This window comes from Hetaerina americana, unplaced genomic scaffold (assembly GCF_022747635.1).
Source record: "Hetaerina americana unplaced genomic scaffold, ioHetAmer1.1.p SCAF_6, whole genome shotgun sequence".
NCBI classification, from domain to species: domain Eukaryota; kingdom Metazoa; phylum Arthropoda; class Insecta; order Odonata; family Calopterygidae; genus Hetaerina; species Hetaerina americana.
This window is the reverse complement of record NW_027287205.1, coordinates 38,693,492-38,710,109: the sequence shown is the minus strand read 5'-3', so window position 1 is coordinate 38,710,109 and position 16,618 is coordinate 38,693,492. Positions and strand designations below refer to the sequence as shown.

Sequence of the window (16,618 nt, the reverse complement as noted above, 5' to 3'; positions counted from 1 at the left end):
AAAGAAAAACCTACTTGAGATAAAAAAACATGCAACGACAAGTGAATAACCGTATGATTTTAAAGTTACCATCGCAGAGGTTTATTTAAAGGGAAGATATAGACTTAACACTTAATTTGAATTTTTAACGGTTGGCATCATCACAAAACCATGTAATTAAAAGTTAGGAAATATTTTGAAGATACTCTGGGACAATATTATTCCCTAGTTTGCAGATAATAAACAATTCCACATTTTCAAGAAAATTTTCAAAAATAACTTATTATTAATTGTATAATATATCGGAGGAAATCAATTAATAAATCGAAAGCAAGTAGAATTTTTTTACACCCAAAAGAGTCAAATTCCTAAATTAATAAAAAAATAGTAAACTGTCGCATGACTAACATACATAGGTGTTCTGAAACGTTTCCGACCTAACAAAGATACCAGACATTTTTTTCTGAAATTTTTGAGGTAGGAAACTTTTCAGACCACCCTCGAACTTAAGGAAAGCTTTTACACTTTAACACAATAGAATGAAAGTGCTTAGCATAAATCATATAAAATGTAAACAATACAGGTAAATAGTAATAAACACAGAACATGAACTAATGGTGGGGAAAACCGAGCATTGCATGCTATTGATGCAAAAAAAAACTTCAGTGGTAAATTAAACAAGGACATGGAAGACTTTTCCCTTAGCGGCTCATTTATCAACGACGATTTAAGCATTAACGAGATTACATACTATGAAACGCTGCCCACGCAGTTGATAACATCTGAGTGGCAGAAGTGTCTATAATTAATCAGGTTTTCAAATGGTATAGCATCTGGGAACGCAACGGTCTATTTTTATTCCTGGGGAATTAATTAATGGAAATGTCAATTATATAGCTGTCAAAATCACGGGCTGGTTCCATTTTAATCCCAAACCCAATTAATTCTATTAGGTGCTTCAGCTACATTCTTTCACGGGGGTGGATTTTCAATGGCAAAGACCAAGAAAGATAAGAAAGCGAATCCCGAGATTTTCTGTTGAAAATTATCCCAAGCAGAAATTGAGAATCGCAAATCTATAGAACGTTAATCTTTCTTTATCGAAAGCCCTATCACGCTTCCCACCTGTCTCTCTATTTTTATTGCATATATATAACATATAATGTTTATATATATATTATATATACATGTATACACATGCACACGCACAATAGAAATATATATATATATATATATATATATATATATATATACACATGTGTGTATGTGTATGTATACATATATATATATATACTCGAATATAATTTAACATATATATAATTATATATATATATATACATACATACATATATATATATATATATAATTGGGATGTTGGACGGGATGAAGGGGGGGAGAAAGTACTCAGAGATGAAGAGGGCCCTGATACAGAGTAGGATGATGGAATTTGTGTTTTGTAAGGAGTCACAAAATATTTAGTTGACAGCTGTGTCCATCCAAAAACCTACCTAACCGGTAGATTACCTAATAATTATATATATATATATATATATATATATATATATACGAGGGTCATCCGGAAAGTAGTACCCGTTCGTGCCGCATGAAGTGCTGACGACGCGAGTAGCCGCTGGACGAGGTCAGATAGCTTCAGTGGCTTGTCTGCCTTCTCTGAGCCAAGTTGCGTGACGCTAGCATTGCCTGTGTTGTTTCTGTGATTGTTTACAATGTTTAAAAAAATTGAGAACGCCGCCAGTTGTGAAGTGAGGGCAGTGATTAAATTCCTCAATGCAAGAAACGTTCGCCCATGTGATATTCATCGCCAATTAAAGGAGGTGTATGGAGACAATGTAATGGACGAGTCGTCTGTTCGGCGGTGGTGTCGCAACTTCAACATGGGGAGGGGGAACACACACGACGATGAGCGTTCGGAGAGACCGTCTGTCATTACAGACCAACTGGTGAGCTCAGTTGACGAATTCGTGAGGAACGATCGGCGCGTCACAATTGATGACATCTGTGAGCATTTTCCCAATGTTTCTCGAACAATTGTTCATGAAATTGTTAAACACCATCTGCATTATGCAAAAATTTGTGCAAGATGGGTCCCTCGCGTATCTCAATGAGCTGGCGGCGAAGGACTATGCAGCAGGAATACAGAAACTTGTCACACGTTATGACAAATGCCTTAATTTGCTTGGAGATTATGTTGAGAAGTAGTTTAAAGTATCCTCTTTCAAATAAAATTTTTTATGTTTGTTAATATTTACTTTTGTGTCTTTATTTCACGAACGGGTACTACTTTCCGGATGACCCTCGTGTGTATATATATATATATAATTGTGGGCTAATTAAAGGTCGTTAACATCATCAATTGGTCCACAGTTATCTGAAAGGTAGTTAATGACAAATATTTAATAATATTGAGAGATATTCAGTCATCATCAACCACTTAGATATCCTTGCTCATCTATATTCGGATATTCATTCGATATTCGCCATAGCCGACTCTTTGTGTACGAGTGATATGAATTGAATTTGCTGGAGTGAAATGCTTAAATATTCAAAAATATCAGCATGTGGACTGGGCGAGTTTTATTTTCCGGTCCACATCGCGGCTGTTAATTTTACAGACTCAATTGGAATATCTTGACCGAAGAACCGCAATACCCCACCTCCACCCAGCGTGAAATAAGATGGATTGGCGGAGATTTTACAGACATCCCACGTCGAGAGTTCGCACCGCAGTTGGCGGGATTTTACTATTGCCGACTCTACTTGGACGGAGTAGTAGCTAAGAACTAGTGAAGTGGGAAGGGGGGGCGGGAGAGATTTTTAGTGTTACTTCGTAGATTTACAGGAGCTGCCTTTAAAATTATTTTACCGGGTTTGGTGGAGACAGGGAGGATGATTGTGCCATTTCTAACTTCGTGTCCTTACGGGAGAGCGGGGATGGGGTTTTAGATGAAACCTTACATAAGGTTCACTCTGGAATTTTGTCAGCCATTTTTATGAAAAATATTTATGATTATCGTTAATAACTGAAGGACGCACTGTGAAAATCTTTACTAAGAAAACAGTTGCGACAGAATTATTTAAACCTTTAACAACCTAATAAAAGAATTCCTAAATATTTGTTCGTTTTCACGATTTTATTTATTCTATTATCACTAAAAGATATAAATAAAATACCTTTCAAGGTGGGGTACATTTTCGATTGACAACACGTTGCTGAGGTGGTCAATGGATAATTGTAATGAAAGGTTTTCCTTCAAAATTAAATGAGCCTTATTTCATTTTTAAGATGCCTGTTTTATATATAAATTATAGCGTCGATAATTACGTAAGATTGGGGGGACGGGGAGGGGATTACACCTTACTGATCCTTATAAGATGGGAGGGGGGAATAGATGGCATAAAATATCCTCACTCAATTTAAGGGTGCTTCCATGTTTACATGGTGGACGCGCAAAATTGTTTTTTTTTTAATTCTGCAGTCTCGCGTGACGACACGATTCATTGCCATGCACGACATGAATCCTTAGCAATGACCCTTTCTAGAATATTTCCCAATCCTAAAATACTCTTAGAATTGATGAAAGCCGTCAGGGATCCGAAGAAAGGAGCCAAAAGCCTCCTAGGCCCCTCCCTCGGGGATACTCATCTGTTTTTGGTGACTGTTAGGAAGACTGGGCTTTCATTTTAGGGTCATAGCCTCATTTCCAATTATGACTTTTTTTTAGAAAACCAGGTTCAACGTTTGGGACTTGGAGCAATTTTCTTGCAACTTAAGAACGAAATTATTCACATTGATGAGATGAAGGAGGATGTGACGAGGGCAGATGATGGCCATTCCGAAAAAGGACTTCGCTGATTGTTTTGAAAAGTGGAAGAGACGCTGGGATAAGTGTGTGAAGTCCCAAGGGAAGTAATTTGAAGGGAATTAAGGCCTCATTGTTCTACGAATGCTATTTTTCTCAAAATATCGCTTTGCTGGATCCTTTTGGGACAGACCTCGGGATAGTCTTCAGTGCACCCAAAAGCTAAGAAGGCCTAATAAAACACTTGCTTTTTGTTATTTCACCGGACATACCAAGCTATTGGTGTTCTGAGGATTTTCCAGTTTTTGCAGTCAACCCTTCAATTCGTGATCCTCTTAATATCACTCGGATCTCCTAGTACCCTTACCTAGTCCTCCTAGATATCCTAGTTATCCTTAGTAACTTAGCTTCACCGACTTAACTCTTAGAGCCTTTCATCTCTAACCTTCGTATTTTCTAAACACCTTTAAAATATTGTGGATATCAATTTCTATTTTGTGCGAGAGCAAAAGTGCAATTTAATGAAAGGAATATGACCTCCTCCGCATGCTGAGGTGTATGCTGACGCGTAAACTATAAATCGTACGCGTATTTTCATCGCATGCACAGTTTTAAGACGAATGTATATATTTAAAACAATCGAGTCTTCTATTATTTAAGATTATTTTAATATAAAGAGAGATTTTCAGATGAAGTATACTTAAAATTAATCCAGAATTAATTGTAGAGTGCCGCTGAATATTTTCCGGAGTTCAAAGTTAGGGTCACATTCCATATCGCGCATTATTAGGAGTGAGATTAAGGGTTCCTTTACAACGAAATATATCGTTTTTTTAAATTTTTTTATAGGATAAAGTCATAAAACATCAGTCTATTTATTTATCTGAAAATTTTATCCTAAGAAATAAACCCAATAATGCAAAACTACAAAGTAATAACTCAGATAATTATTAGAGTAAGCTAAAGCTGTAAAGTCATAAAGAACATTTTTATGACATTTCAAATTGTAGGAAACACGCAACACTTCTTTTTAGCTAAGAAATAGTTTAATCTTTGTAGCTATCTTATGCAACTGAGTCAGGACGTAGCGTCATAACTTCGTTATCTTTCTCGCATGTAGTACCTACATCAATCAGCGGAAATCCATCAATTGCATCAACTATGGGAATAATACGACAGAGAATGGAATCGATCTTGCAAAGAAATAAACCCAAAAAAATAAAACTTTCAGACTTAATTCGAAAATAAACAGAAAATTCATGTTTTATAAGGGGTGTAATATCTAGATCTACTTCCAGCCATGCAATCCTTCATGAGGGCGTATGGCAAGGGTTGTTTTGCCTAAGTAATTGGAGATTGTTAACATTCCACATCATTTCACATTTCGGAAATTCTATTTTCGTACGTGATGTTTTCTACTGATGGGGTATCTGATTTTACGAAATTATAAGGATTTCAAACATTGGTCCATTTTGGAGTTATTTCTCTTCAATTGTTACTTTGCTACCTTGCAAAGAAATGAGTGACAAATTGACCCATATGTGTCGGCGCGATTTATATGTACATATCAAATGCTCCAAGTTCTACGTAATATATTCTATCCTCGTGGTGATGAACTATGCGAGCAAAAAGTAATCCCTTATCTTTGCATTTTTCTTCTTGTTTTTCATAGCATTTCGTGGTCAGAATCATCATCCCGGTCCCTGTGCGTCAGAGATATAACCATAGAGTAGTGTAAAGTCGTGCATGTAATCTTCATGCTTCCACTGGCTTATAACCCGCGATTTCTAGTAATTAATTGACGATTTCTGATCGTTCATCAAGGTTTTCACGAAACTGACGCCTGGCAATATGATATCCTTCTGCGCAGTATATGGGGCGACAAGCATTCGAGGTGAGTCTACCTGACACAAAATAACACCTCACTGTTTCAATTTTACCCTCAAATATTACCCCACCATTTGAAGAGTTTCCAGTCACTCTCAAACGATTGTCGCAACTAGGGACTGTCTGAACCCATTACATTGATACACCCCTGTGGTTTACGTTCGAGGGATTGGAAGTAGGGAAAATTGGGTTCGGCTGCCTACAAGATAATTTGGAAGTGACAGCGGGTCTAGAAAACGTATGGCTCGGGGGTGAGGGGGCATTTTCATACGCCCCCTCAAGCAAACTTTTTTCTATAAATAAACTTGTAAATCATGCTACACTAGAAACCAATCGCACCAATTCAGAGACCGAAAAGGACAATGAAGTAGGTAATTTTATGAAAGGGTCATGTAAAAGTACACACTTGTAGTTGTTATAAGTAGTGTAATTATTTAAAAGTATGTTAATTTTGAACTTTATGAATGACAAACGTACTCTACAGGGGGTTGGGGTGGGGGGAGGCACGGCTTGCCCCCCCCCCCTATATCCGCCCAGTGACATACGCATTGCATGAACGGCGTGCTATGACCTCAGCAATAAGGCGACGCGAGACGCAATTACGTCGACTGCCGCGAAGGTGATGGAAAACTTTCTGCGTTAAAAGAGTTAGGCCAGGCGAGAGGGGAGAGGACGTGAGGATACTTGACGGTCCTTGAGGGGAAGCCCGAAATAAATTTTGATGCAGGCCGGTGTTGGTCGGAGCGATAAAGGGGTTTATAAAAAAAACTCGTGGGACTGCCTCACTCTGAACACTAGGGGGTGGGTTGCGGGGTGGTTCTTCTCCGAAAACGCTCCAGGAAAAGAGTCAACTCTATCCCAAGAACACAGCTGTAACACAACTCCTCCTTTTCTCAAATTGTTTCCCACGTTCTGTTTTCTAATCATTTGCGCCTCCAGGGTTATTCAAAATAAAGGCGCCGAAACTTATGCCGTCGTGAAAATTATGACAACACAATACGATCAACAATCAATGGATTACATGTTATTAAAAATTGAATCGTCCGTCTGTGTGACTTTGTTCGCCAAAAATGCCCATATCCCCTCGTATACTAATGCCTATACTGGACTCATGTCATTTATACCTATTATTCGAATCGGAGTGGTGCTTGAGTTGATAATATGCTGTATTTTTCCCTCTAACTCTTCACGGCGAAGTGCTAGGGCCAATATACTGAATGTGCACGATGCAGAGTAGCATTAATACAACCGGTAGGGAGTTATAGGTGCGGGAAACTTAGTTGTTATTTCTTTCACTGCTCCTTCGGGTTGATTACTGTGGTGTATTGAGTTTTTCAAAGGTTTATTTAGGTTGCAGGAAGATCACCCGGAGGATCGAACTGATACGGTGAATATAATGATGGTTTCTCACGAAGAAGGACCGGGTTCGATTACCGAGTCATCTCTCCGTATTTTTTGAGTACCTTGGGCACACTTGTAAGTCTGATGAGTGAAAAACTCTTCATTTACATTGTGAGTACGTTGGAAAAGACTTTTTTTTACAAACAGTAGATCGTAGAAAACGTTTCGTAGACTTTAGACGTAGAACATTTCACTCCATCTCCTTCGTACACTGCCCATTTACATATAATTGAATAAATGCTCATCGTAAGACAATCGTAACATACTCAGACTTCTCTATGTGTCGGCTTCATCAAAATCGCTCAAATTAAAAAAAATACATGTACAGGTAGACCGTGGCAGGCGGTATACAAATTGTTTGTATCTCAAACTTGTCTTTCTAAAACCTAAACAGAAACATCTCAACACCAATATTTAACACAAGAAGGCATTGACAACAAACTCTAAATCATAATTAATTCTAAACTAATCCATCATACACTAAACATAACCAAAGCAAATAAAAGTAAGTAATATAATAACAGGAAACATATAAACATCAATTTCTATCATAACAAAATCCAATTTCATTCTAAATAGATCATCAATCAATAATATCAAATTGAAACCAAGATGCTAGAATTTATCGCTCAGTTGCATAAAAGCATTCCCTTGACCCCACCAAACCTTCTTTGGCAAGGTTAAAGAATATTTTAATTCAATAATTATTGCAAAATTCGCGATTACAGGCTTGATTTTGTGGTAATTATCCAACACGGAAAGAAATATGCAGCCTTGTTGATTCCACTTAATTTTCTAAGCTAACGACTTCAATGCATAGTATAGTTGATGATGACACTTTGTATTTTAAACCGGGTTTTAAGATTAAAAAGTTAAGCGTAAATAGAATAGCTGCATTTTTCATTCCATAATAATTATTGTAATATCCATAAGAGTATCGTATTGAGGAGCATTATGGCACTCTGACGATGGAATGTAGAAGACTGTGAAAGAAGGGAGAAAATCGGCGAAGCGAAGAAGCGGGAGGAGAAGGATGGGAATGTTGAATGGAATGAAAAGAGGAAGAGAAGGACATATAAGGTATTAAAGAAGAGTTTATCGTAGCGTGGTGAGTCTGATTGAGCCCAGTAAGGCAAGATTTAGAAGTTTTAGCGGTGACTTGTCCGTTTTGTTTCACGTAAAAAAACATATTTTCTGAAGATCACGCTCCATGAACTAATTTCGTTGCTGAATCACTTCTTTACGTACGTAAATGTATCACGAGTTGAAAATATTTAATTCTTATTGCCTTAAAAATATCGTCAAACCTCAATTGTTTTAAGAGAGAACAGTGCACATTTTGTCGGGGCATTCCACACCCCTTTACCGTGCACGTGGAGGCTTCGATTCGCTTGTTAGTATCGGGAAAGTTGAACTTCCTTACCCATACCCCATCTCTTAGACGAGATTTTTTTCTTGATTTCGCTCGTGAAACCGCACGCGCCAGCACGTGACCAAGAATTCGTCCCGGTGTTTCCGGGAAGTAGGCGTTAGTCACCGCGTGAGGCGCGCTCCTTGCGCTGATCTTATTCGCGCCCACTTAAACTTCATGCATTGGAATTCCGGAGGGACCAGATGTCTGCGCTGGTCTACGAATCGAAGGTCACCACACAAAGGGCAGGCGGTTTAACGTCCTACCCGGCGGTCGCTGTGTTGCTCCTTAGCTTCCTCAACAAGAACGAAATATTCCTATGAAAAAATCGGTCACTTTCAGAAACGTAACTGCTTAGGAATCCATCACACTAGAACCGTGCCCATCTTACAGCAAAATTTTCAAGGTCCTACTGGAATGCGGATGATAAAGCGTGGTGGTTGGAGGGCCCAATTGTCTAATCAATATTAAACAAACGCCATTTCACGTTCACAATATGTACGTGGCAAAATTTTTTCTCATGTCTAATCACCATCACTCCATATTGGTTAGAAGCCATCCTTTTTGTATAGGTGTATTATTTGAGGCTGTCTGTTAAATATCTCAAAAAAATAGCTAAGACAAGTTAAATAACAATTCTATATCATATAGGTCACTAGAACAAGTTTTCCATCTGAAATGGATCGGTAAAATATCTCGACATAATGCCGTTCACGGTTTTATACTATTCATTGTACGTACATAACGCTTATAATAACGTCAACATGTTGCTTAACAACTTTATTGTTTGAAAAACTCTCTTCAGATTTCAACTTATCGTCGATATGCGATGTATAATGTTCAGAAAATGATAAAAAATACTGAACGTGATCCACGCGTAGTGTTTACTAGTCAAATAATATCATAAATATGATACTTTTCTCGCTATAATACACCTTGGACGTAAATACGCCAAACTCTAAGGAAGTTATGAGACACAATAATTCAGGAAGAGATAGGTCGAAAAAAAATAAAATAACCCTGGCCTATTGTTGGAAAGGTAAAGAAAAACAGTGAGTATTTTGATATTAAGTAGGTTCTTGGAAATTGGAGTTACGCACAAATGTGGTTTGAACTACATGGAAAAAATATTACCATAATTGTAGGATTGTACATGTTGGCTTCGGAGGCACAGGGGTTAAATGGCAAGCTGGATGAAGGGGATGACAAACAAGGAAGTACCAGACAGGGCGGGGGATGAGAGGAAGTCGTCGTGGAAGGAAATTCGGAGAAGGCAGAAAAAGTGGTTGGAGGAAAAGACGAGAGACTGGGATGCTGAAGACAGCTGAGAAAGGGAAGACGTTATGCAAGCATTGAAGATGAGGAAATGATGAAATCCTTATAGATGTTGAACTGGTTAGTTTTCATCGACCGTCAAAAGGCCTCTTCATGGTTGCCTACTTAAAACAGTGTCTCCTTTTCTTGTCTCTTCACTCTGTGAGCGAGCACAGTGCACAGAAACTTGGTTTAATCAAACGGATTGTAAGTAAAAATGATGATGCAATCTATAAGAGGGGTTGATGCATATCATTCAGTCCACATTCAAGTTTCTCGGAAAGAATAAGGGACCCACAGGAGAAATTATTAAATTAGGAGATTAAATAAAATTCTAAGAATATATTTTAGAAATTGTTTCGAGGAAGCAATTGTTGCAGAATGAATGAAGAATTTGAGATAATAACGTAGACCTTTAGCGTAACGTGTTAATAGTATAACGTAACTGTCTAGAAGTGAACTAAGCGGGTGGAAATTTAATTAAATCACCGGATATTCGAATTATCATCTTGCCGCAGAGAATTACTAAGACTCCAGAATATGACGATGGATTATACCCTCTTAGAAATGTAGTACTTTCCCCTCAGATGAATTTGTATACTTTTCACCCTTGTCCTAGGATTCGCGATCAAGACGAAAAATTTAAAAAAACCTTGTGTTGCAGAAAATTTTTTTTTATATCTTCACGTCATAATTATGTACGTTAATAAAACCAGATATGCTTCGATACAGAATCTTTAGCACCGAAATCAACGTGGCATCTTTCGTGGCAGCATGATGTACATGCGTAGGAAAGGTTTTGGCGTGCTGTGGGCATAGACTGTGCCTTTTCGGTGACCGGGTTCGAATCTCGTGGGCGACAAAGATTTTTCCCCGAGTGTTCGGGTCATTTTTTGAGCCGAATAGAGAACACTCGCGAAGTTCACCGCCCTTCGGATCGGACACTGAACTGTGTGGTCTCCCTGAGGCCGTCATTGTCAGTGAATTATTTCCGACACCGATCTCACCGCTCTCTAAAACAAAAAATCTACCCCTACCAAATTACGCTCCCGTTCCTTATCTTACCCCTCGCACCTTACGATAACTACTCATTCCCATTGATCATGTAGATGTGTTTGCTCGAAGGAAATATGCACGCACGTGAATCATATGGAAACGTAATGTAAAAAAAAATTCGACCCGGGAGAGCGGTTCATCCCAAAAACTCCTGGGAACTTTCCATAGCCTGGGGGAGGAAGGTCTGGCCCCCGCCCAGTTAACACGCAATGGGGAAAATATGAAGGAAAACCATTTACGGCATTGACCCAATCTTCGGGTATACGTGCCCAGGAATTCGTGGAAAGCCGGGAGCGAGCATACGTGTTTTCCTCCACGCGCAAGAAGGCAAAAAGAGGGAGGGGGAGGGAGAGTTTGTCCGTGTGTGTGTGTGTGTACGTGTGTTTGGTTTCAGCTTGTAACTGCGGGGCAGAATAAGCAGACATCGAACTCGGAGGCAAGATGAGCGCACGCGTCAAATTCTCTCATTCCACTTAAAGACTACTCCCGAACTAGTCACGGTGCAGTAAAATTTTCCGGAGGAGGAATCATGCAAAGAACGACTACTCTTTTCAAGCAGAGCAGGTTTTCCACCTTACACAGGTTAAAAAAAAATTTTTAATTGATATTTTGACGGAAATTGAAACATGCAAAAGTTAAGAATTAAATTTATTGCCTTCATGAATTCAATTGTTTCAAGTTCAAACGTTAGAATATTCACGATCACTGCACGTATGTAATTTCAGTATATATATATATATATATATATATATATATATATATATATATATATATACTGAAATTTTTATTTAAAATACATACGTGCAGTGATCGTGAATATTCTAAAAACTAAAAATAAAATTGGATATAAATATAGATATATACATATATATATATATATATATATATATATATATATATATTTATATCCAATTTTATTTTTAGTGTTTTTCGACAAATAATTTTACTTTAAAAGTTACTTTACTTTTTATAGAATGCGTTTGACCGTGACATTAAAAAACATTTCAGTCAAAAAAGTTATCAGCACCTCTAGAACGTATGAATATAATTCATTCGTGCAATAAATGATGAGGAGAATGCTCCCCATTCGTGTATCACAGGTTCCGGCTTCAGGGTAAAACTTTTCAAGTAATATAGAGCAATCATTATTGATTAATATTTCGATATTTCCGGGCTTGACAAGTTCCCGTCTCTCAAATATTCCGTCTTCGACAAGTTTTGACTGCATATGCATTAGGAGAGGGTGGAGGATAGTAGTTAAATCCGTCAGGAAGGGGTTGTTCAGACGGATGAAAGGAGAATGAATCTCTTACACCCTTCAGTACGATAAACATTCGGCCGGGGAGTAGGTTCCCTGTCGCTCGAACAAATCCAGCCCGCCTCGGGGTCGAAACTGTTGGAGAGACGGCGGGGCAGGGGGGAGAGGAGAAGGGAGGAGCCGGAGAATGAGCAAGATTCATCCCGACGGGGGTCTGAAAAACATTGCAAGGACTCCAAAAAAAAATGAAAGGGGGCCAGAGGAATCAAAGGGGGCGAGAAATCATCCCCGTGAAATCAAATGGGCTGAAGGACTCGGGGGAAAGGAACTGCGATCGTTTCGTCACGTCGAATGACATGAGAAAATAGCACCTGATTTTCTTTAGTTCTCAGAAACGAAGAAAAGGAATGCGTACATGCATGCTTGCACGTCCTCCACGCAGTTCACTTTCGGCGTAGGGAGAGCAAAAGGAAGCCACGTTTTGTGTTATATCAGGAAAATTAGTCCCTTCCACTAATTACTTCCTTACTGCCCTGCTAAATTGTATAATTATTCCCATCCTACTTCCCTTGAGAGATGAATATGACAGAGATTAAGGATAGAACAGATGGATATAAGATGTCATTTTTCCCACTGACTATAAGGAATCAGAATAACGTTATCTGACCACGCAAGGGGGGGGGAGTATTTTGCGTCATAAGCAGTTTGGTGTGTCATCACCCCCTGCCACACACCCTAGCGGTGGCTTGTGTAATACTCTGCATGCATGTATTTACCCTATCCTTCCACAATTCTTTCGTCTCCGTTACATGTCCTCATAAATTGTTGCTTATCTATGAAAATTGTTTTGAAAATAAAATAATTAACCAACTACTAGAGTGTAAGAAAATGGTCCAACCCCAAACGGACTAATAGTACTGTACTACGCATTAATCTCGCAATCCATTGTTTATTTAACTAATTAATCATCTTCCTAACCGATCATCATTCATTCAACTCATTAATCATATACCAAATAATGGACATAAAAGATTAAACGAGTAAAATGAATATGACGAATAGGAGAAAGAGTCAGAGACCAACATTCATCGAACAAGACTAAAAATAATAGTCCTCAATTGTCCGTAGCGTACATCAGGGTCCCGTTTCACAAAGCCACCAAGTCAACTTACAAGTCGTAATCTGCACATAGTGTCTGCTGGCGGAAATAAACCGCTCTGCATTTGTTACCTGCCTGCACTGCACAATGTGCGAAGTAGGCAATTATATATATATATATATATATATATATATATATATATATATATATATATATATATAACCATACCATAAACGCAGTAATCAACCCGAAGGTCGCTTTGGTAGGTGATAGTAGAGTTCATCCAGTACTAAGCCCTATACGGCGTGTGAAAATAACACATCATGATAGGGGGGCCAGTTCCTTTCCCTGGGCCGGTTATGGTTTCCCAGGAAGACCTGGTACCCGAAAAATCACATAGCTTGGGTGGAGCTGCAGGTGCCCAGAGTGCCCTGCCCGGGAATCCAACCCGGGACCCTCCGGTCAGCAGTCCAACGCTCCATCCCCTGGACTACCGCGACCCACATATATATATATATATATATATATATATATATATATATATATATATATATATATATATATATATATATATAAAGGGTCGCGGTATTTCAAGACTAGAGCGTTGGACTTCTGACCGGGGGGCCCGGACTCGATCCCCGGGCAAACCTCTCTAGGAGTGATATTTCGAGTACCAGATTTCCTGGGAAACAATAGCCGGCACAGGGAATTGGCCCACCTACCCTGATGCGTGAATTTCACGCACCGGCGCGCCGGGTGACCTCTATCATTCATTACATACCGAACTGACCTTCGGGTTGATTAATGTGTTTATGGTGTGTGTGTGTATATGTATATATATACACACACTGTATATATTATATATAAACTGTGTTTATATACATATAATTATATATATATATATATACATAAACACAGTAATCAACCCAGAGGTCGGTTTGGTAGGTGATGGTAGAGTTCACCCAGGACTAAGCCCGGCGGCGTGTGAAATTCACACATCATGGCAGGGGGGTCAGTTCCTTTCCCTGGGCCGGTTATGGTTTCCCAGGAAGATCTGGTACCCGAAAAATTACATAGCTTGGTTGGAGCTGCAGGTGCCCGGGATTCGAACCCGGGACCCTCCAATCAGTCCAACACTCTAGCGTTGCGTTGGACTACTGACCGGAGGGTCTCGGGTTCGATTCTTGGGCAAGGCACTCTGGGCACCTACAGCTTTACCCAAGCTATATGATTTTTCGGGTACCAGGTCTTCCTGGGAAACCATAACCGGCCCAGGGAAAGGAACTGGCCCCCCTACCCTGATGTGTGAATTTCACACGCCGTAGGGCTTAGTACTGGGTGAACTCTGCCATCACCTACCAAAGCGACCTTCGGGTTGATTACTGTGTTTATGGTTATATATACTATATATATATATATATATATATATATATATATATATATATATATATATATATATCATTTAAGAATTTTCTAGGACTTGCAAATAAGACTTGTAGCCGTGAGAAACTGGGCGCGTGGCCGGTGGCTAATCTTTGCCTCGTGACGTAAATATATCAATAACACCGCTACCCTCCTCGCGAATAATAAAAAGCGGCAGGCTAGAGCAGTATTTTTTGGAGTCGCGCCAAGTGTTGGGTGAGAACGGAAGGACAATGTCACAAGAAACAAATAAAATGCACCCAAGTGCTGGAATAAAAAAAACGCACCGAGTACGAAAAAGGCACCGAATGGAACAATTGAAACGCAACGGCATTCATTGAAAGAAAACGAGTCAGCATTGGAATAAAAGACATCATCTGCAATTTTAATCTATTCGTTTGTGTTTCGCTTTACTTTGATATACACCTGTATGTCACTCGCTAGTCTCGGACAAATTTTTGTCATCGGCAGTCCCGAATAGATGTTTAAGGAGATCGATTCCAGCAACCATCATAATATCGTAAGCGGCGCTATGATTTAAAATCACGTAAATCCTCATGGCCACACATCCGCAAGGATCATGTTCCGCTGAGGAAGGAATTTCACGCCCTTAATTTTGATACCATACCGCCCACACGGCTCGCGTCAAAGCGGAAATAAAATTTAAAAAAAATCCTCCTCATATGAATCAAGCATTCATTCATTTCATAAGCTGGCGAATAACCAGCTGAAGCTGTAAAAATAAGTGAAAGAAATACGGCATCTCAAACTTAGGACTTAAATTAAAGACAAATTCGAAATCAATTATAATAGGATCGAAAACTTTTTTTTTTGCGGAGAAAGGACTTGCGGAGTTTAAAGTCGACTCGGAAGGACGTCGTAATTATTCTGGTGCGAGCAATTAGCTTAAATAACACAGCACACATTTATGTGGGCAATCAGTTTCCACAACAATGTCACCAAAGAGTACTACATATTTTCTATAAAATTATAATTAAAATTGCACTTGTCTCACTGTCGAGGCGAATAAGTTTGAACTGTCCCATAAGCTGAAACGCTAAAAACGTTTGCTTTACGTGCTCGAGGCGAAATTCAAGGGAAATGAAAATTATACCGTTAAAAAAAAAATATTAGGAACGCGTTTTGTCCACAACGAACGATAATTTTATCAAATTTTATAATTTTTCGGGATCCTCGTTAGACCATCACACGAGTTGGAGAATTCACACGTAGGGGAACGAGTCAAAAATTCGCTTGGCGGGGAAGCTGGTTGGAGAAGCTTCCGCTCATCGATGGTCTCCCGGAGATAAGGGGACGCCGAGTGGAAGTGTTAACTTACGTTGTAATATCGTCGGAGTCCCAGCGACGGAGGAGGAATAAACTCGGCTCTGCTGGAATGTGTATCGAAAAAGGACCGCCTCTTGGTTCACCAACTTCGTCCAGGAGGATGGATCCGATTAAATACTCGCGACGAAATGGCACGCAACTCAAAGGTGCACGCGGTAGGATAACAGAATGCCCCGCCCAATACGCATTACCTAGTCAGCCAATTGAAGACCTCCCTTGCGGCACGCATGCGCGATCGGGCCGCGCTGCTGGGGCGTGTGCTATGAACTGCTTTTCGTCCATCAATTCCCGATTTAATTGTCACGCCAATCAAGCGGAAATAGGGTTGGAGCCATGTGCTGTGAGGGAGAGGATAAAGCGAAAGCGTTTTCTATCTGGTCAGTGTTCTAACGTCTTGCGGGGTGTCCTTGTTCGTTGGGGGAGAGGGGAGGGAGGGAGGAAAGTTGGGTGTGGGGTGGGGGGGGGGGGTCCGGGAGGATGAGGGGAGGGGTCGGAGAGGTGGCGTTGGAAGTTTCGTGTGCCGTCTGTTAGCAGAGGGAATGGGCAGAGAGACTGCTAAACTAGATTACCCGCGGATGTTAAACCTTAATTATGAAAACCCCTTCCCACACACATCATCCCCT

General features: G+C 39.6%; 1 protein-coding gene across 1 annotated transcript in view; it reads right to left on the bottom strand.

Moving 5' to 3' along the window:
• ImpL2 (Ecdysone-inducible gene L2) overlaps positions 1-16,100 on the bottom strand; it is a 77,486-nt gene extending 61,386 nt beyond the window's left edge. The window contains exon 1 of the mRNA XM_071593831.1: positions 15,988-16,100. The gene's annotated coding sequence lies outside the window, so the exon portion shown is untranslated. The remainder of the gene's footprint in view (positions 1-15,987) is intronic.
• Between the last annotated feature and the right edge of the window lie 518 nt (positions 16,101-16,618).